The sequence below is a fragment of the Mus musculus genome, chromosome 6 (genome assembly GCF_000001635.26).
Source record: "Mus musculus strain C57BL/6J chromosome 6, GRCm38.p6 C57BL/6J".
Lineage (NCBI taxonomy): Eukaryota > Metazoa > Chordata > Mammalia > Rodentia > Muridae > Mus > Mus musculus.
In genome coordinates, this window is record NC_000072.6 from 129,192,801 (window position 1) to 129,215,908 (window position 23,108).

The following is a 23,108-nucleotide window of genomic DNA, read 5'->3' on the forward strand; positions in this document are numbered from 1 at the left end:
AGACTTGCTGTGAGTCCTTTGATTATGAGCACTTGTTCAGTCCCTTTTGGTCTTCGTCATCTCCATTGAAGATCTGCAGTTATAATGATGAACTTGCCCTTGGACATGACTTGGTCTTTCTTTCTGACTGTTTTCAATATCATTTGTTGTTGTTGTTCTGAATGTTTAGTGCTTTGATGTGATGAGAGGAGTTTCTTCTCTAGACATGTTTGCTTGGTGGTGTTTCTGTATTCCTGACAGACCTTGAGAGGTATGTCTCACCTCAGATTAAGAAAGTTTCTGTTGTAGCTTTGTTGCAAAAATGTTTTGTTTTGTTTTTTTCACCTTTGATCTTTTGTACCTACTTTTTGTAGTTTGGCCTTCATAGAACATCCAAATTCCTGTATGTTCTGTTCTCAGTATTATTTGGACAGATATTTTCTTTCACTGATCTAATTCCTCTGCCTTGTCTTTAAGACCTCATATTTTCTCTTCCACATGATCTAATCTATTGGAGATTTTGTTTTCTGATTTTTTTAAAAATTTGAGTTCCTGAATTTTGCATTTTAAATCTTAATTCATTTTCATTTTTTCCCCCAGAGGTTCTATCAAATTCTATTTTCATTTCTTGACTTATTTTTGTAATGTCATTCAACTGTGGTTTTGGTGTTCTTCCTGAACTTATTTATATCCTGTGAGAATTCTTTGGTTATTTTCAATGTTGCTTTTTTTGATTTCGCTTTTCTAAGGGGACATTACTATGGACGTACTAATTTTCATGCAGACTTAGAATTTTGGCTAATTCATGTTTGTGCATTTGTAACAGGATCTAAGCATCTGCAGTCAGGTGGTAGGTAAGTTCATTGTTATGGAAATCTTATTTCTTGTTGAGCAGGTGTTTGAAACTGCCTGTTATATATTTAGTTTTAGGTGGTAGGCCAGCTGCATGGAGCTTAGGGCTCAGTCCTTGGGCAATTCAGTGCTAATGTTTGAATTGAGTATTAGAAGTAGTCTTTTTTTGATTGTTTGTTTGTTTGTTTGTTTGTTTCCAGATTTTTTAAAATTAGGTATTTTCTTCATTTACATTTCCAGTGCTATCCCAAAAGTCCCCCATACCCTCCCCACCCACTCCCACTTCTTGGCCCTGGCGTTCCCCTGTACTGAGGCATATAAAGTTTGCACGACCAATGGGCCTCTCTTTCCACTGATGGCCGACTAGGCCATCTTCTGATACATATGCAGCTAGAGATATGAGCTCTGGGAGGGGGGTTGGGGGGTGGGTGGGGGGTGGGGGTGTACTGGTTAGTTCATAATGTTGTTCCACCTATAGGGTTGCAGTTCCCTTTAGCTCCTTGGGTACTTTCTCTAGCTCCTCCATTGGGGGCCCTGTGATCCATCCAATAGGTGACTGTGAGCATCCACTTCTGTGTTTGCTAGGCCCCGGCATAGTCTCACAAGAGACAGCTATATCTGGGTCCTTTTAGCAAAATCTTTCTAGTGTATGCAATGGTGTCTGTGTTTGAAGGCTGATTATGGGATGGATCCCCGGATATCACAGTCTCTAGATGGTCCATCCTTTCGTCTCAGCACCAAACTTTGTCTCTGTAACTCCTTCCATGACACTCAAGTTAACTAAGGATTCTCAGCAGAGGAGCTGACTTTCTGTATAGTGAGAAGGTTTTCAGGAGTCTGAGGGAGTCTGAGGGAGATTCTCAGGACTTTTTCTCAGACAAAATTGATGATGAAGCTCCAGGATAACTATATCAAGATGAATGTTAGGGTACTAATGGTAAAAGGCAATTGTGGGATATGTGGTCCTCAAGAAAGTTGCAGGGATAAGTGGAGTAGTTGATGTGTGTTTAATGCCCCTACCTAATAAAAAGTGGTCCTTAGGTTGTAGAATTTGGGTGGAAGTTGCAGGGTAAGTCTAGTGTTTGCCTAGAAAAGGGGCCACATGTGTGCAATATGGGTGGATGGGGTTGCTTGGGATGAGCGGGGTTCAGGGGGTGGCTGGGGTTGGAGGGGGTTCATATTCACTGTCCAGAGATAAGGAGCTATTCAAGGGCACTTAGCCAGGATGAATGAGGTTAGTGTTGAGAGTGGGGCTTCTCTACCTGAAGAGGGAGTGCTGAAAAGGGCACAGGAAAGCAGATTCAGATATATATTTTTAGCTCCTCTAACAGAAATTAAGGTTGAGATGTCCAAGAGCCAATTGACATTGAAGCCACAGCAGCATCTAGAGTTCTGAACAGCTAAATTCTATGATAGATGATAAAGACAGGTGAGAGAACCATTTTTTAATTAGATATTTTCTTTATTAACATTTCAAATATTTTACCCTTTCCCTGTCCCTCCCTTCCCAGAAACACCTTACCTTGTCCTCCCTCCCCTTGCTCCTATGAGGGTGTTCCTCTATTTACCCAACCAACCATTCACCCACTCCTACCTCCCTGCCCTTGATTCCCCTACACTGGAGTATCTGTTGAGTCTTCATAGGACCAAGGACCTCTCTTCCCATTGTTGCCTGACAAGACCATCCTCCGCTATATATGCAGCTGGAGCCATATGTACTCCTTGGTTGATGGCTTAGCCCCTGGGATCTCTGGGGGGTGGGGGTGTCTGGTTGGTTGATATTGTTATTCTTCCTATGGGGTTGCAAACCCCTTCAACTCCAACTCCTTTAGTCCTTTCTCTAACTCCTCTATTGGGGACCCTGGGCTCAGTCCAGTGGCTGGCTGCGAGCATCTGCCTTTGTATTTGTAAGGCTCTGGCAGAGCCTCTCAGGAGACAGTCATATCAGGATCCTTTAAGCATGTACTTCTTGGCATCCACAATAGTAACTGTATACGGGATGAATCCCCAGGTGGGACAGTCTCTGGATGGCCTTTCCTTCAGTTTCTGCTCTACACTTTATCTCCATATTTACTCCTGTAAGTATTTTGTTACCCTTCTATGAAAGACTGAAGCACCCACACTTTGGCCTTCCTTCTTCTTGAGCTTCATGTGGTCTGTGAATTGTATCTTGGGTATTTGGAGCTTTTAGGCTAATATCCACTTATCAGTGAGTGCATACCATGTGTGTTCTTTTGTAATTGGGTTACCTCACTCAGGATGATATTTTTTAGTTCCATACATTCGCCTAAAAATTCCATGAATTCATCATTTTTAATAGCTGAGTAGTGCTCCATTGTGTAAATGTACCACCATTCCTCTGTTGAAGGACATCTGGGTTCTTTCCAGCTTCTGGCTATTATAAATAAGGGTGCTATGAACATAGTGGAGCATGTATTCTTACTACATGTTGGAGCATCTTCTGGGGATATTCCCAGGAGTGGTATAGCTGGTACAGGTAGTACTATGTCCAAATTGCTGAGGAACCACCAAACTGATTTGTGGTGTGGTTGTACCAGCTTGCAATCCCACCAGCAATGGAGAAATGCTCTTCTTTCTCCACATCCTCGCCAGCACTTGCTGTCATCTGAGTTTTTGATTTTAGCCATTCTGACTGGGGTGAGATGGAATCTCAGGGTTGTTTTGTATTTCCCTAAGGATGTTGAACATTTCTTTAGGTGCTTCTCAGCCATAGGTACTACTCAGTTAAAAATTCCTTGTTTAGCTCTGTACCACATTTTTTATAAGATTATTTGGGTCACTGGAGTCTAATTTCTCGAGTTCTTTGTATACATTAGATATTAGTCTTTTATCAGGTGTAGGATTGGTAAAGATTTTTTCCCAATCTATTGCTTGCCATTTTGTCCTATGGACAGTGTCCCTTGCCTTACAGAAGCTTTGCAATTTTATGAGGTCCCATTTGTCGATTCTTGATTTTAAAGCATAAGCCATTGGTGTTCTGTTCAGGAACGTTTTTCTCTGTGCCCATGTGTTCGAGGCTCTTTCCTACTTTGTCCTCTATAAGTTTCAGTATATCTGGTTTTATGTGGAGGTCCTTGATCCACTTGGACTTGAGCTTTGTACAGGGAGATAAGAATGAATCAATTTGTATTCTTCTACATAATGACTGCCAATTGAACCAGCACCATTTGTTGAAAACGATCTTTTTTCCACTGGATGATTTTAGCTCCTTTGTCAAATATCAAGTGACCATATGTGTGTGGGTTTGCTTCTGGGTCTTCAGTTCTTCCTGCCTATCTCTGTACCAATACCATACAGTTTTTATTACTATTGCTCTGTAATACAGCTTGAGGTCAGGGATGGTGATTCCTCCAGAAGTTTTTTTTTTTTTGGTTTTTTTTTTTGGTTTTTTGTTTTTTTTTGTTTTTTTTTTTTTTGTATTTTTGAGAATAGTTTTTGCTATCCTAGGTTTTTTGTTATTCCAAATGAATTTGCAAATTGCTCTTTCTAACTCTATGAAGAATTGATTTTGAATTCCGATGGGGATTGCATTGAATCTGTAGATTGCTTTTGGCAAGATGGCCATTTTTTACTATATTAATCCTGACAATCCATGAGCATGGGAGATCTTTTCATCTTCTGAGATGTTCTTTGATTTCTTTCTTCAGAGACTTGAAGTTCTTGTCACACAGATCTTTCACTTGCTTAATTAGAGTTACACCAATGTATGTAATATTATTTGTGACTATTGTGAAGGGTGTTGTTTCCCTAATTTCTTTCTCAGCCTGTTTATCCTTTGAGTAGAAGAAGGCTATTGATTTGTTTGATATAATTTTATATCCAGGCATTTGGTGAAGTTGTTTATCAGGTTTAGGAGTTCTCTGGTGGAATTTTTGGGGTCACTTAAGTATAGGATCATATCATTTGCAAACAGCAATATTTTGACTTCTTCCTTTCCAATTTGTATCTTTTTGACCTCCTTTTGTTGACTAATTGCTCTAGCTAGACCATCAAGTACTATATTGAATAGATAGGGAGAGAGTGGGCAGCCTTGTCTAGTCCACAAATTTAGTGGGATTGGTTCAAGTTTCTCTCCATTTAGTTTGATGTTGGCTACTGGTTTGCTGTCTATTGATTTTACTATGTTTAGGTGTGGGCCTTGAATTCCTGATCTTTCCAAGACTTTTAACATGAAGGGATGCTGATTTTTGTCAAATGCTTTATCAACATCTAATGAAATGATTATGGTTTTTTTCTTTGAGTTTGTTTGTGTAGCAGATTACATTGATGGATTTCTGTATATTGAATCATCCCTGCATCCCCGGGATGAAGGCTACTTGATTATAGTGAATGATTGTTTTGATGTGTTCTTGGATTCAGGTGGCAAGAATGTCATTGAGTAGTTTTGCATCAATGTTCATAAGGGAAATTGGTCTGAAGTTCTTTTCCTTTGTTTGGTCTTTGTGTGGTTTAGGTATAAGCATAATCATGGCTTCACAGAACAAATTGGGTAGTGTTCCTTCTGTTTCTATTTTGTGGAATAGTTTGAAGACTATTGGTATTAGGTCTTCTTTAAAGGACTGATAGAATTCTCTACTAAACCCTTCTGGTCCTGGGATTTTTTTTTAATTTTTTTTTTGGTTGGGAGACTATTAATGTCTGCTTCTATTTCTCCAGGGGTTATGGGATTGTTTAGAAATTTTATCGGATCCTGTTTTAATTTTGACACCTGGTATGTGTCTAGAAAATTGTCCATTTTATCCAGATTTTTCAATTTTGTTGGGTATAAGTTTTTGTAGTAGAATCTGATAAGTTTTTGAATTTCCATAGTTTCTGTTGTTATGTCTCCTTTTTCATTTCTGGCTTTATTAATCTGGATACAGTCTCTGTGCCCTTTGGTTATTCTAGCTAACAGTTTATCTATCTTGTTGATTTTCTTGAAGAACCAGCTCCCGGTTTGGTTGATTCTTTGTATAGTTCTTTTTGTTTCTATTTGGTTGATTTCAGCCCTGAGTTTGATTATTTCCTGCTGACTACTCCTCTTGGGTGAATTTGCTTCTTTTTGTGCTAGAGCTTTCAGGTGTGCTGTCAAACTGATAGTGTATCCTCTCCAGTTTCTTTTTGAAGGCACTTAGAGCTATGAGTTTTCCTCTTACCACTGCTTTCATTGTGTCCCATAAATTTTGATATGATATGTCTCCATTTTCATTAAATTCTAAAAAGTCTTTAATTTCTTTCTTTATTTCTTCCTTCACAAAGTTATCATTGAGTAAGGTGTTGTTCAGCTTCCATGTTTATGTGTACATTCAGGTGTATTTGTTGCTATTGAAGATCAACCTTAGTCCATGGTGACCTGATAGGATGCACATGATTATGTCAGTCTTCTTGTATCTGTTGAGGCCTGTTTTGTGACCAATTATATGGTCAGTACCATGGAGTGCTGAGACGAAAGTATATTCTTTGGTTTAGGATGAAATATTTTCTAGATATCTGTTAGATCCATTTGGTTCATAACTTCTGTTAGTTTTACTGTCTCTGTTTAGTCTGTTTTTCCATGATCTGTCCATTGCTCAGAGTGGTGTGTTGAAGTCTCTTACTATTATTGAGCAATGTGTGCTTTGAGTTTCAGTAAAGTTGCTTTTATGAATGTGGGTGCCCTTGCATTTGGAGTATACATGATCAGAATTGAGAATTCATCTTGGTAGATTTTTTTTTCTTAGACAAGTATGAAGTGTCCTTCCTTATCCTTTTTGATAAATTTTGGTTGAAAATTGATTTTATTTGATATTAGAATGGCTACTCCATCTTGTTTCTTGGGACCATTTGCTTGGACAATTGCTTTGCAACCTTTTACTCTGAGGTAGTGCTTGTTATTGTCACTGAGATGTGTTTCCTATATGCAGCAAAATGCTGGGTCCAGTTTACATATCCAGTCTGTTAGTCTATGTCTTTTTATTGGAGAATTGAGTCCATTGATTTTAAAAGATATTAAGGAGAAGTGATTGTTAGTGCCTTTGTTGTTGTTAGAGGTGGAATTATGTTTGTGTGGTTATCTTCTTTTGGGCTTGTTGAAAGATTACTTTCTTGCTTTTTCTAGGGGGTAGTTTCCATCCCTGTGTTGATGCTTTCCATCTGTTTTCCTTTGTAGGGCTGGATTGTGTAAATTTGGTTTTGTCATGGAATATCTTGGTTTCTCTGCCTATCGTATGTTGGGAGCTATTAAGACAACACAATTGCCCTGATCTCTGAATTGGGCCTCTCCCCCTGAGAAGAAAAGGGGGTCAAAAGTGGGCCACCGACACACCGCTCTGAGAACAACCACAGAATGTTTCAGCCCTAAGTCAGCACCGGATGTCCTGACCACAAGATGTACCCTGATACCACCAAGTTCCTGCTTCCCTGTGTAGTCGCCAAAAGAAAAATTTCTGCTGCCCCATCCCTCCTGCTGAGAAGTACTTCCTCTTTTTCTGATGCCCCATTCCTCCTGCTGAGAAGTACTTCCTCTTTTTCCAATGCTCCATCCCTCCTGCTGAGAAGTACTTCCCCCTTTGCTTGTGCATTTCTGCTGCCCCATTCCTCCTGCTGAGAAGTACTTCCTCTTTTTCTGATGCCCCATCCCTCCTGCTGAGAAGTACTTCCTCCTTTGCTTGTGCATTTCTGCTGCCCCATTCCTCCTGCTGAGAAGTACTTCCTCTTTTTCTGATGCCCCATCCCTCCTGCTGAGAAGTACTTCCTCTTTTTCTGATGCCCCATTCCTCCTGCTGAGAAGTACTTCCCCTTTTGCTTGTGCATTTAAGCCTTGAGCCTTGCTGAATACAGTGACACCTTGATGCTACTCAGACTGGTTCCGTGTCGTTCCTCGCACTTGGTGTCCGTCTCTCCCTCCCCCAATTTGGTTCTTAGGAGAAGGTCCCCTCGAGACCCTCGAATAACTGGACCTGCTGGATGGGTCAATCATAATTGAGAGTTTTGCTGGGTATAGTAGCCTGGGCTGGCATTGATTTTCTCTTAAGTCTGTATGACATCTGTCTAGGATTTCTAGAGTTCATAGTTTTTGATGAAAAGTCTGGTGTAATTCTGATAGGTTTCCCTATATATGTCACTTGACCTTTTTGCCTTACTGCTTTTAATATTCTTTCTTTGTTTCTTGCATTTGTATTTTGGTTACTATGTGACAGGAAGAATTTTTCTTCTGGTCCATTCTATTTGGAATTCTGTAGGCTTCTTGTATGTTCATGGGCATCTCTTTCTTTAGGTTTGGAAAGTTTTCTTCTATAATTTTGTTGAAGATATTTACTGGCCCTTTGATTGGGGAATCTTTGCTCTCTTGTATACCTATTATCCTTAGGTTTGGTCCTGTTCTTGTGTCCTGGATTTCCTGGATGTTTTGGGTTAGGAGCTTTTTTGCATTTTTTATTTTTCTTGACTGTTCTGCCAATGTTTTCTATGATATCTTCTGCTCCTTAGAGTCTCTCTTCTGTCTCTTGTATTCTGTTGGTGATGCTTATATCTATGACTCCTAATCTCTTTCCTAGGTTTTCTAAGTCCAGGCTTGTCTCCATTTGTGATTTTTTTTATTTCCATATTTAGATCTTGGAAGGTTTTATTCATTTCCTTCACCTGTTTGTTTGTGTTTTCCTTTCATTCATTAAGGGATTTTTGTGTTTTCTCTTTAAGGGCTTCTAGCTGTTTCCCTGTGTTCTCCTGTATTTCTCACAGGAGTTATTTATGTCCTTCTTAAAGTTCTCTATCATCATTATGAGAAGTGATTTTAGATCTGAATCTTGCTTTTCAGGTGTGATGGTGTATCCAGGACTTGCTATGGTGGGAGACTGGGTTCTGATGATGCCAAGTAACCTTGTTTTCTGTTGCTTATATTCTTATAATTGCCTCCCACCATCTGATTACCTCTAGTGCTACCTGTTTTTGTTACATCTGACTGCAGCCTATCCTTCCTGTGATCCTGGTTGTGTCAGAACTCCTTATAGTCCAGTTGTCTCTGTGATCCTGTGATTCCGGGATCCTGTGATCCTGAGATCATGGGTGTGTCAGATTTCCTAGGAATCAAGCTGCCTCTGGGCCCCTAAGATCCTGGTTTGATCAAGCTCCTGTGATCCTGCGATCCTTTGATATTGGGTATGCTAGAGTACCTGAGAGTGGAGCTTCCTCTGGGCATTGTGGGACTGGCTGTGGATTTTGCACCTAAAGTCTGCTCAGGGCATCTGCTCAGACCAGAAGGAACCCAAGCCACTGGTCAGTGGGGTTCCTGTGTCCCTGTATCCTGCTGGTCCTATGTATTCCTGGTGGTATTGGAACAAATGTTGTGTCCTCCTCACCTCTGATCATAAGAGAGGACCAGTTTTAAGGATAGGAGCTGAGGAGACAGACAGGAAGTTTGGTCTGCTCATCTGAAATCTGTGTTTAGTATTATCTTTCATTTCTGTTCCTTCAGATGTGTTCTATGAATTTATGTTGGATTATATTCTACATTATTTTCTCATTTTCTATTCAGAATGCAGCTCTTTATGTTCTTAGAGCTTGGCCTTATCCTTAGCAGGTGGTTGCAGGTGGGGTGTCAATTAATAGTCAATACATCACTTAACATATTGGAATATTTTTTTCTGATATGCAATTTTAAAACTACATATATTGTTGATAGTTTATGGCTAGTTTGCTTAAGACCATGTGTTGTTCTTCTGTGTCATTGAATCTAACTGAAAAGACTTCACAGTTTCGTGCTCTCATCATTCTAGAGACAGTCAGTTGGAACTCTGTTAATTTGAGGCTAGACTCATCTATATAATGAATTCCAGTTCAACTGGCCCTTCACAGAGGCCCTGTCTTAAAGAAGGGACAAAGTTTCTTGCTTTGTGTCAGTGGGGAATTTCAGCAGTGAAACTTCCCCCAAATACCCAGAGGCATTAAAATGAGGAGTATCTAGTCTTGAGGTGAGGTCTATGTGGAAGGGGAATGTCACACAAGAGTAAACCTGCCATGATGGAAACCATTCCTTTGTATACAGATGTAAAAAGAATTTCAGAAAATATTAAAAAAATAAAAATTAAAAAAATCAAAACCAAAAACAAAAGAGTATCTACCATGGGAAATGGAGCAAAGAGAATGTGGGGGCACTTTTGCAATGTTTCTTGTAACTGAAAAAAAAATCTACAGAAAATTCAAGTTAAAACTAGACAAGATAAAAGCTGTATTAGATGAAGAAAAAACACATTTCTATCTTTTTTTTTTTGAATTTTTTTTCCATTTTTATTAGGTATTTAGCTCATTTACATTTCCAATGCTATACCAAAAGTCCCCCATAGCCACCCACCCCCACTCCCCTACCCACCCACTTCCCTTTTATGGCCCTGGCGTTCCCCTGTACTGGGGCATATAAAGTTTGCGTGTCCAATGGGCCTCTCTTTCCAGTGATGGCCGACTAGGCCATCTTTTGATACATATGCAGCTAGAGTCAAGAGCTCCGGGATACTGGTTAGTTCATAATGTTGTTCCACCTATAGGGTTGCAGATCCCTTTAGCTTCTTGGGTACTTTCTCTAGCTCCTTCATTGGGGGCCATGTGATCCATCCAATAGCCGACTGTGAGCATCCACTTCTATGTTTGCTAGGCCCAGGCATACTCTGACAAGAGACAGCTATATCAGGGTCCTTTCAGCATAATCTTGCTAGTGTCACATTTCTATCTTATGGACTGTTAGGACCTGGTATAAAATTGAAAGGATCAATGTAAAAATAAATCTCTAGAGTGCCTTGTTCAACATTAATGATTTCAAAGCATTGATGGCAGGGTATGAAGCCTTCAGGGACTTTTAACATGGTGGCTGCCTACTGTACATATTGCACAACAAAATAGCAAAAATAGTTGGCTCTTCATGGAGAAAAACATATGTGCACATGTACCTATTAAGAACCATTGGAGGCTAAGGAGTTCACTCATTTTGTTTAGAGCACTTTTTGCTTTTAAAGAGGATCTGGTTCAGTTTCCAGAATTCACTTGGTGAATTATAAGTGACTGTAACTCAAATTTCAAGAAATCTGATACCCTCTTTCACCTACGTGGGCACCAAGAAAGCAGGTGGCACACAGGCATACATCCAGGCAATATACATGTACACATAAGTATTGTGGGATAGTTGCTCACACTATGATCTCAGAGATTGTGTTGTTTAGTGGATAAACCTATTTCTAGTTGTGGTGTGGCTTGGCCCTAGCATACACCTTTAATGCAAAAGTTTTCTGCTTAAATATTGTGAACAGGCTTACTTAAAGTCAACCATAGGTCCAGAGGTGAAGCAAGCAACCAGTTGACAGGGAGTGAACACAGAAAAAAAAAAACCAAAAAACCAAAAAACAAAAAACAACAACAACAAAAAACCAACAACAACATAGAGAGAAGAGGAAGTCAGGAGAATGGATAGAGAGACGCACAGGAAATAGAAAGGAGGGACATTCAGTTTGAAGGATTATAGAGGTGGGCTTAAGGGACTGTCTTTGCATCTTTCCTGCAGACTTTTTTTCATGCTGCAGCACTGGAGTGAAACATAGAAGATTCATTGATATGGGATAGTGAAACAGCTACTCACCAGACAGAACAGCCACCAGCCAGTGCTCATCCCTGCATAAAACTTCTGGATTTGCACTCTGAAGGGAAAGGCTGTAGCCACTCTCTAGAGTGATTAGCAATTCAGAAAGATTTTACATGATGAATGTGCTGGTTAGTTCTTTGTCAACTTGACATGAGATAGAGACATCTAGGAAGAGGGAATCTCTGTTGAAAAAAAACACCTCCATCAGAAAGCAAGCCTATAGGACAATTTCTTGATTAATGATTAATGTAAGAGAGTTCAGCCTACTTTGGGTGGTGCCAACCCTGGCAGGTGGTTGGGGGTTGTATGAGAAAGCAAGCTGAGCCGACCATGAGCAGCAGGCCACTAAGCAGTGTTTCTCTGCATTTCTGGATCAGTTCATATATCTAGGCTCCCTCCTTGCTTTTGCTCAGAGATAGACTGTGATGGGGAAAAGTCAATAATTACTTTTTCACCCAAGTTGCTTTTGATCAATGTTTTATCACAGCAGCAGAGAAACCAAGTAGGTCCATAATATTACTTAAACAGAATTAATGATTAATGAATTAATGACAACTTTATCATCAGTCCGTTAACATGTTCTTTTGGAATTTTTACCTGAGTCATGAATTTTATTTCTCAGAATAAACCTATCTAGGAAAGTACCTAATATGTTATCCAAATAGATCTTGAGACTGAGTAAACTTAACTAATATTTTATAATAATGCCCCCCAAAAAACCCCAGTAATACTATGGTCCGAAGGATTATGTTCTCCCTTCATGTATTGACATACCCAGATGGCCAAAGTCCTGGCATGAAGACTTGTGGCCTTTGAGACATGAGCAGGTCATGAGGAAGAGCACCTATAAGTGGAGTTAGTGCCCTTAGATAAGTATGCACACACAATAAAATACTTTCTTGTCAGTGTACCATGTGAAAACAAGACTAGAAGACATCGTTCACAAGACAAATGATGTCAGATTCGCCACCTAAATTATCTTGGGCATTCTGTTGTTTATGAACTTCGCATCTCATAACAAATTTTATGACAATATAAACGTACTAGAGCAATTGGCTTTACCATAATTACATCGTTCTGAAGACCAGAAGTTCAGAATGGATTGAATTAGGCCCAAATCAATACTTCACTCATTTTTCTTTTGGAGGGTTGAGAGCAAACTCTGTTTCCTAGCTTTGACAGTCTCTAAACACTGTCTGTTTACCATAGCGATGGTCTTGTGCTCCACCTTCAGAGCCAACAGTATAGCACCTTCTGCTTTCTGTCTGTCAGTGATGTTCTTGCCTTCTCTAATGAGGACCTCCAGGACTAGGTGATGCTATCTGTTTAGCCCAGAAAACTCTCTTCATCTCAAGATCCTTAATTTAACCACACTGGAAGGACCCTCTGTAATGTGAGGTAACATATATAGAAGCTTGGGAATTGGGACAAGTGTGTCTTCGGAGACATTATGCTGCACATTTTTTTTTCTTTTTTTTTTTTTCCATTTTTTATTAGGTATTTCGCTCATTTACATTTGCAATGCTATACCAAAAGTCCCCCATAGCCACCCACCCCCTCTCCCCTACCCACCCACTCCCCTTTTATGGCCCTGGCGTTCCCCTGTACTGGGGCATATAAAGTTTGCGTGTCCAATGGGCCTCTCTTTCCAGTGATGGCCGACTAGGCCATCTTTTGATGCATATGCAGCTAGAGTCAAGAGCTCCGGGGTACTGGTTAGTTCATAATGTTGTTCCACCTATAGGGTTGCAGATCCCTTTAGCTTCTTTGGTACTTTCTCTAGCTCCTTCATTGGGGGCCATGTGATCCATCCAATAGCCGACTGTGAGCATCCACTTCTATGTTTGCTAGGCCCAGGCATACTCTGACAAGAGACAGCTATATCAGGGTCCTTTCAGCATAATCTTGCTAGTGTATGCAATGGTGTCAGCATTTGGAAGCTGATTATGGGATGGATCCCCGGATATGGTAGTGTCTACATGGTCCATCCTTTTATCTCAGCTCCAAACTTTGTCTCTGTAACTCCTTCCAAGGGTGTTTTGTTCCCACTTCTAAGGAGGGGCATAGTGTTCACACTTCAGTCTTCATTTTTCTTGAGTTTCATGTGTTTAGGAAATTGTATCTTATATCTTGGGTATCTTAGGTTTTGGGCTAATATCCACTTATCAGTGAGTACATATTGTGTGAGTTCCTTTGTGAATGTGTTACCTCACTCAGGATGATGCCCTCCAGCTCCATCCATTTGGCTAGGAATTTCATAAATTCATTCTTTTTAATAGCTGAGTAGTACTCCATTGTGTAGATGTACCACATTTTCTGTATCCATTCCTCTGTTGAGGGGCATCTGGGTTCCTTCCAGCTTCTGGCTATTATAATTAAGGCTGCTATGAACATAGTGGAACATGTGTCCTTCTTACCAGTTGGGGCATCTTCTGGATATATGCCCAGGAGAGGTATTGCTGGATCCTCCGGTAGTACTATATCCAGTTTTCTGAGGAACCGCCAGACTGATTTCCAGAGTGGTTGTACAAGCCTGCAATCCCACCAACAATGGAGGAGTGTTCCTCTTTCTCCACATCCACGCCAGCATCTGCTGTCACCTGAATTTTTGATCTTAGCCATTCTGACTGGTGTGAGGTGGAATCTCAGGGTTGTTTTGATTTGCATTTCCCTGATGATTAAGGATGTTGAGCATTTTTTCAGGTGCTTCTCTGCCATTCGGTATTCCTCAGGTGAGAATTCTTTGTTCAGTTCTGAGCCCCATTTTTTAATGGGGTTATTTGATTTTCTGAAGTCCACCTTCTTGAGTTCTTTATATATGTTGGATATTAGTCCCCTATCTGATTTAGGATAGGTAAAGATCCTTTCCCAATCTGTTGGTGGTCTTTTTGTCTTATTGACGGTGTCTTTTGCCTTGCAGAAACTTTGGAGTTTCATTAGGTCCCATTTGTCAATTCTCGATCTTACAGAGCAAGCCATTGCTGTTCTGTTCAGGAATTTTTCCCCTGTACCCATATCTTCAAGGCTTTTCCCCACTTTCTCCTCTATAAGTTTCAGTGTCTCTGGTTTTATGTGAAGTTCCTTGATCCACTTAGATTTGACCTTAGTACAAGGAGATAAGTATGGATCAATTCGCATTCTTCTACATGATAACAACCAGTTGTGCCAGCACCAATTGTTGAAAATGCTGTCTTTCTTCCACTGGATGGTTTTAGCTCCCTTGTCGAAGATCAAGTGACCATAGGTGTGTGGGTTCATTTCTGGGTCTTCAATTCTATTCCATTGGTCTACTTGTCTGTCTCTATACCAGTACCATGCAGTTTTTATCACAATTGCCCTGTAGTAAAGCTTTAGGTCAGGCATGGTGATTCCACCAGAGGTTCTTTTATCCTTGAGAAGAGTTTTTGCTATCCTAGGTTTTTTGTTATTCCAGATGAATTTGCAAATTGCTCCTTCTAATTCGTTGAAGAATTGAGTTGGAATTTTGATGGGGATTGCATTGAATCTGTAGATTGCTTTTGGCAAGATAGCCATTTTTACAATGTTGATCCTGCCAATCCATGAGCATGGGAGATCTTTCCATCTTCTGAGATCTTCTTTAATTTCTTTCTTCAGAGACTTGAAGTTTTTATCATACAGATCTTTTACTTCCTTAGTTAGAGTCACGCCGAGATATTTTATATTATTTGTGACTATTGAGAAGGGTGTTGTTTCCCTAATTTCTTTCTCAGCCTGTTTATTCTTTGTGTAGAGAAAGGCCATTGACTTGTTTGAGTTAATTTTATATCCTATGCTGCACATTTTTGTGTGTCGACTTGAAACAACCATGGCTTCAGGGGCCGTATGGAAGACAGGCTTGTTTTGCTACAAAAAAATGTGGCATTTTGTCTCATAATATACTGTATTTTATGGTCTTCACTCATTTAGCATCTCTGTCACCCAGCAGATTATCAAAGGCAGAAGGTTCAAGACAGTGAGGCAGAGGAAAGTAATTTTCATGATTTTTTTTGTCTGCTTTTTCTTGTTCAACTATTATAATATATCAAGTTCTTATGACGGTCTTTGATATTATTTGATATATTTGATATTATTTGACATATCCAGTGATTAGTCACTGGAAATATCTCTGTGGGTAGCAATAACTAACCCAAATAGTCTTTTTTTTTCCTTTTGTATTCAATTAGTCACTAATTTTTGTCTTCTGAACAGATCCTTAATGTCAAAAGTTGGGAGAAAGAAGCAAATCTCCTTTCTAAATGGCGTTACCACAACTCTAGCCATGTGCCCCCTTCCTTCACATTGCGACTTCCTACAGAGCAATCGGGCCACAGGTCATAGAATCTCAAATGGCATTGGGTTGGGTGAATACCTTGTGAATACAGTTCTCACAAGGCCCAATTTCATCTTCAGTACTGAAAACTTCATTTATACTGTATCAGTTATTGGACATAGGGATGCATGTGGAACTAATCAGGACAACTTGACTCGGACATCACATTTACACAGTTACGTGGAGTTATTTTTAGTCTTCCTTCTTTTGATAATGTGTGTTTAATTAAGCTTCTGTAATGTCTCAGACATATTCGCTTCACTTCTATCTCTTTGAAACTTCCTTAAACTGGAAGGTATTTTCTCAACCTTATAAATTACTTTCCTATTTAGCTGACACCTACAGATATTTCAGCTGTAAATCATACTAGTACTTCCTAACCCAAGTTCTTGACTCTGAATTTTCTTCTATCAGTACTCACAGAGAAAATTATTGCCTTTTCTGACTTCTCAGAACAAGCCAAAAACAAGTGTGATTTTCAGTTTCAGGTGACCCTCATACAGGGTAACTGTGGCCCTCCTGGCACCGTGGCTGGTAACAATCTAGAGGTGAGTGGATGTTAAGTGATTATTCATATCTTTATAACCCCATGACTCATTTACAGGTAACTTTTAACATAAGAACTATATTAGTAAGGTAGAAACCGAAAGATTTTAAACTAGTTGAGCCCTTGGCAGTAAGTTTTGACCTTTGTTCGTCTTACTTTTTCTTGTTTTTACAGAAGTTTCCAGCAGATCATTTGACTATATCTTCTTCCACTTTCGGGGAACTTAGACATATTAACCTCTTGCCCAAAAGCTCATCTGGAAGGCGAAACTATTAGTCTCAGCTTCATTGGCTAAATTAGAACATTTACTGAAATGTGTCATTACTATGTCTGGAGTGCAGTGAGTGGCTAACAGTAAGCTGAAGTTTTATGTTGTCTCAAAAGAAGGTGTCTCAGTGGTGGGTTGTCCATTAACCTGGCTTTCTGTTTGGGGATTTTTAATTTTTATTTTATTTTTCTGTCACAGGGGTAAGAAGCTGTGAGCTGCCAGTCAATACAATGTTGATTGCCTATTTTGTTGTATTTTAGAACCATTAAGCATTGAGCTGGCCCAAGGGTCAGGACCCTGGATGCAGGGGAAAGGAGTGTCTAAGTTACTCCTGGCATCAGCTCCTATGAAGGTCCACCAGAGAAGTAGAATTTATTTATTTAATTAAAAATTTTTTTTTCGAGACAGGGTTTCTTTGGAGAAGTAGAATTTCTACATAAAAGCTAATGGAAATTATTGTGGGGTATCCAACAGAGAACACTGCCTGGATTAAAATTTAAGCCAATAGAAATCTTTATCAGCTGGCTGGAGAGCATACTTGGTATTCAGGATCCCAGTGTACCACCAAGCCTTTATGAAAAAAAAAAAATCCCGGGTTGACACACTTCAGTTAACAAGCACATTTAGTCAGAAGCAGAATTAAAGAAGTAAAAAAGAGCAAGGTTAGTCATTTAGGGGCATTTCCATCACTATGGACTTTGATGGATCAGGTCTTTGTTTTCATTTTGGCAGGTGGTACCATCTATGTGCTGAGTTTAATGGCCTGAATGGTACTTCAATCATGGAGTCAGTTGTGCCAAGGTCTGGGCACTTGTTACAGAAGCCTAAAAATTAAAAAAAAAAAAAAGTGTAAGAATTGATAGCAATGGGTTTCAAATCAGATTGGTCCCTGCAGAAAGGAGTATTGATATGATATTGGTGCCATGCTGATAAAGAGTAGCCATCAGGCTGAAGCACAAGGAGCCAAGACAGGAGACAATATACAAAATGGTAGGACAAAGATGAATGAATCTAAAAGGAGCAAGAGAAGTTGCAGGAAAGAAAGAGGGTGGCAAGAAAGACATTTTGTCTGGAAAGATAGTAATCACTATATTCTCAAAAGAAAATAGCAAGCCAGACAAGAGCTGTCTGAGTTAAAGAAACAGATGAGCCTTCAGGCAGCCATGGGGCTGGTTACCACATTACAAACAAGGATGTTGGGTTTTTTTTCTTTTCCTGTTTAGTAGATGTGATAAGACGCTGTGGTATAGCAACTGCATTACAGATAACTCAAATTTTCCATCCCTTTGAAAATAACCTTCTTTGTTTTTTATGCTAGCTCGGTAGTCGTGAAGTATGGCGTTTCAAAATATCATGAACTTAATCTCTTTTATCTTAATTATCTTCTTTAGTTAGCTCACAAAATAATGAGATAAATTATGGCATTTCATGCATGTAGATTTCTATGGATGTAGATCATTGTGCTTTGTTGGGATCCACCCTTCTATCAAGCTCCTTTACCTTCTATCATGCTCCCTTTACCTTCCACTGATGACACCTCAACATATATTATACATTCAAGTGTAGATTTTTTTTTTGTGTAACCCTAAACTGGGTTGTTGGGTTGTTATTGTTTTATATATATATATATATAGTTTTATATATATATAACTATATATATAGTTATATATAGTTATGTATATAAAACAATATATATTATATCAATATATAAATTATATATACACATATATACATACACATATATATATTTTCCCCCCTATGGGAGAATGAAGAGTTTTAAGTTTCTTAAGTTAGTTTTATTATTTGCCTTCCTTGGCCATAAGGTGTTTTTGAGGGAACACTTAAGTATATATTCCCCACTTTTTTTGGTGGTTACCATTGATAGGAATGAATTGCAATAATAGAGGGTTATCCTCAAGGATTCTGTGAAATGTACATCTCCCAGAAGACAGTGATACCATTGGAGAAGACTGGGGTGGAGTGAGTCATCTGATTAACATATGAAATAAGCTAGTTGGGAAAAAAAAGAGTAGAAACTAATTTGGGGCTACAGAATAAAGCATGGGAAAGAAAAGCCTGGGGAGTCTCAGGGGAAGGTGGTGCTATATATAAATGACCTATAAGTGTCATGGCTCTGGGGCAAGAGTTTTCAGCCTCAGGCTTCCCCCTCCTTAGTTCTCTAGATCACTTCCATTTTCCAGAGTGACTTTCTCTTCTTTAATAAATCGTCTCAGTTTCTATCACTCACTATCCATGTGCTCACAGTCCACTTCTGTTTAGGACAAAAAAAAAAAAAAAAAAACAAGAAAAGAAAAGAAAAGGAAAGGAAAGGAAAGGAAAGGAAAGGAAAGGAAAGGAAAGGAAAGGAAAGGAAAGACAAGACAAGACAAGACAAGACAAGACAAGACAAGACAAGACAAGACAAGACTGTCAGCAGATGTCCTATGGACTCTGGTCCACACCTACAACAATATTTCATATTGGTTGGTCAGACTTTTTAATAAGTCTTGACTGCTAACAGAATAATACCCCCAAGTTATATACAACAAACTGATAACTTACTTGCAGCATAGAAAATAACTAACTGTGGTGGTTTGAATAAAAATGGCCCCTGTAGGCTCATCTATTTGAATTCTTGGTCACTAGGGAGTGGCAATCCTTGAGAGGGATTAGGAGGTGTGGTCTTGTTGGAGTGGGTGTGGTCTTCTTAGAGAAGTGTGTTACTGGAGGTGGGCATTGGGGTTCAGAAGCCCAAGCTGGGCTCAGTGGCTTTTTCTGCTGCCTGCAGATCCAGATGTAGATTTCTCAATTCTCCAGCACCATTTTTGGTGCATGTCTCCATGTTCCTTGTCATGATGACATGGATTAAACCTCTAAAAATGTAAATCAGTCCTAATTAAATGATTTTTAGTTAGCATTGTTGTGGTCTATTGTGCCAGGAAGCATTTGTGAACCCCAAAAGACCACTAAGGAGCCATCTCCAATGTAATAATATTAGGGTCCCTTTATTACAAGCTCAGGCTTGGGCTCTTCTCCAGCCCAACCCTGACACAGCAGGACAGAAAGGGAAGGTGGAGCAGCCCTGAGCCCTCAGCAGGACAAGTTTTTAATAGGAAAATAGGAGCAAGCAAGAGGGTAAGAAAGGGGGTGTCTAGTCTGGCAAGCATCTAATTGAATGGCTATAAGCCAATAGGTGGGTGCTCTGAAGCAAGACCATAGAAAGTTACAAATGGTCTGAAAGTACATGTGAAACAGTCAGATTAATCTTTAACTGTTGCTAGGAAGTAGCCAGGGAGCAACTCTGGCCAAGGACAAGTCATGAGGTCAAATTCTACTGCAGGTCAAATTCTCAAGATTTTTTTTTTTCTTTATTTTTTATGATGGAGGCCAATTCCCAGATGGATGAGGTTTGGCATCTCATAGCTGTGGTGTCTCAGCAATAGAACACTGAGACTATGCACAAGTCTAATACATGTTTTTTCATCATACCATGCCTAAATACATACTTGCTCTTACTTTATTAACATCCTTTATCATAGCTTATCAAGTTGCCAGATTAAACAATAGCCAGGGTTGAATTCAGGAGCACAGGTGGAGGGAACAGTGTGAGGGTAGGCTGCTTGGGTCTGAGCCTTGGCTTTTTTATTGAAACTGTTTTATAATCTCAGTAAATGAAAATTGTGTGTTGATTCCCAGGGTTGCTGTAATGATTAAACTGCATATTAAGTACAGAGTGGATATTATTTGTAAGAAAGTTCAAATTAGTCTCTTGACAAAATGTAACAAGCTTAGTAGTAGAGTGCCTGTCTAGCATGCACAATGCACTGGATTCAATCCCTATCACCACTAAAACAAAGCCCAAGTGAGGCTTCTTATGATCCTTGAGTCAAAATGCTCTACTTTGTAGTATTCTGGGATACGAAAGGATGCTAATGTATAAGTCACATAAACTATATATCCTTAGCTATAACAAGAGGAAATAAAAGAGACAATTATAAATAGAGAAAATCAACACTGTATTTGGATTAAATAATTATGGAAATATAAAGTACTTAGATTATTCCCATTGAAGGAAAAAGACTTTAAAACTGCTATTGCTTTCCTTATGATAACTAGAAATCGAGCACCATTGTCTTAGATTACAGGAAAAGATGAAGCTAAGGGTAAATTCTGTTATGATCACTGGGTTAAACATTACTCAAACTGCCATTTGCTTGAATGGCCAACTAAAATAGAATGATTATTCTTTATCACATTTGAACTTTGCAACACAAATATAAAGAAGGAAGAAAGTCTATTTACATTTGGCTAATGTCCATCTGGCTGTCCTCTAGGCTAGGGACAAACATTTTATATTACTTCCTTATTAAATGCATGTGACCAGAACAAATCCTTAAAACTATTAGGGAGGTTATTATCATAACCTCCTGCAGTCTCTAGTGTATGTCATGATCTTCCAGTTATTTCAGCATGTTCCAGAATTTTTATTTATTTAATTATTTTATCAGATAGATCAAATATAGCTAGTTTTTCTGGCAGACAATGCCTTTCTTGTTGAACATACCCTAGAAGCACCAAGAGAGATCTTCATGGATGAAGATATGTTCTATAGTGTAGATAGGAAGCAAAGGAGGCAGGGTATTATGAAAACTTCCTCAACTATCAGACCAAACATACATAACAACCAAAACCTTTGTACATTCAGAAGTGATATTAATGCAAGCTTTCCAGTGTCTCTAACAAGCCGTAGTCAGCAACACTCAAGATAATCCGCACATAGGCAATTCCCATTTCTGTGCATATTCTTTTATTACCCCACATGGGTTTATCATTTCCTGACATTTTGAACTTAATATTTAGAGAGGGCTTCATTCAAAGATCATAGACTAGAGGCTGCCTCAAGTGTGAGCCAATAAAGATGAGAGTCAAAATAAGAAAAGTCAGAAGAGATATAGAGGAAAGGTTTTGGGTCTGGATTGGGGGAAAAAAACAAGTAACAGCTACAAAGGAGAGAGAGAGAGAGAGAGAGAGAGAGAGAGAGAGAGAGAGAGAAGCTGATTCTACCTGGCAAACACTACTCTACCCTCCCTTCATATCAGGCAGAAGGAACAAGGAAGAGGAACTAGGAGGTTAGGAGGAGCTCGACATTTCTGCTTGGCTCCTCAGGTGGATTGACTAGTCCTACCATCAAGGCATTGGAAGAAGGTGGCCCGAAAGGGCAAGCACCCAGTGTACTCAGAAGCAGTTCACTAAGATGTGAGGTTGAACCCAGGCAGAGCAGGAATTGATCCCCAAGGACTTTGAGCAAGTTCTAGATGGAAGGTTGGAGGAGGAAATACCAAGCAAGTGGAAGCTGCAGAAAAGCTTCCACAGTGATTCTTATACCTCTTAAAATAGACTTGCAACCTGAACAGGTTGGAAGAAGTATAGGGGCCCCTGCACACTCATGAAAGGGAATATTAATAAATAGGACATAGTAAACACTAAAGTGCATAAAAGGCCACCCAGGCCCTGGCATAATAAGGATGGAGGCTCAGTACCCCATCTCACATTGAGATAGATCTCCCAAATTAAAAAACCAGCAGAGAAAACTTATAGTTGAATTAAACAGTAAATCCATTGGATTTCATAGAAGTGTATAGAATGTTCCACAGAACAGAAAGAAAATAGTTTTCACAATGACCCATAGACCTTCCATTAAAACTGACCATGCCATTGGCCGTGAAGCAAACCTTAATAAATTGAAAAACAACAAAATAAGTCCTCAAGTATTTCTAGGCGACAGTGGGATGAAACTAGAGGTCAATAGCTAGACTGGCCTCAGAAACACACACACATACTTCTGAGATAGAACAACACAACACTGTTTTGAACAATGGGCTGTTGATGAAACCAGGGAGGAATTGGAAGAGTTCCCAATATTCAATGGAACTAGAACAAAGGGATAGGGAGATGACTTAGTGGGTAGAGTGCTTATCCTGTGAATATGAAGTTCTGAGCTCAAATCCCCCAAACTTAAGTAAAGCCAACCTCTGTAGCATACATGTGAAATCTCAGTACTCCTATGGAGAGAGGGAAGGCAGACAGGAAAATCTTCAAAGCCTACAGGCTAGCTAGCCTTGCGTACATGGTGGGGAAAAACAAAGAGACCTTTGCCAGTAGCTACAGCATCTTCTAAATCACTGCTCACCTTTAGTCTTTATGCTTTAGAAGGCATAGTCACTGTGGCAGCACAACACACATGCATATAATTGGAGAGATAAAGACAAAAGAGACCTTTGCCAGTGGCTACACGTCATCTAACACCCCTCACCTAGTCATTGTGGCAGCATAACACACATGCATATATTTGGAGAGACATGGTCTGTTTGGTGGACTAGTCCCAGGATGCTCCTTCCTGTGGTAGTCATAATTTGTCTTATATTAAGTGTCTTAATATATTTTCTCTAGTGTTAAATTCTTTGCTATTCAAATGATCCCAGTTATTAGCTATAGGCTGAAGCTCTTTTCCATCAGATGGAAGCCAAAT

The 23,108-nt window shown here is 39.4% G+C and overlaps 1 long non-coding RNA gene across 2 annotated transcripts in view; it reads left to right on the forward strand.

Moving 5' to 3' along the window:
- The first annotated feature begins 672 nt into the window (after positions 1-672).
- The window catches only part of Gm38906, a 34,291-nt gene continuing 11,855 nt past the window's right edge, over positions 673-23,108 (forward strand). The window contains exons 1-2 of one of the 2 annotated variants that reach the window (XR_869480.2): positions 673-833; positions 16,247-16,312. This is a non-coding gene — a long non-coding RNA (predicted gene, 38906). Of the gene's footprint in view, positions 834-2,206; positions 2,261-16,246; positions 16,313-23,108 lie in introns of those variants that run through there. The other variant, XR_869482.2, reaches the window with a different exon arrangement.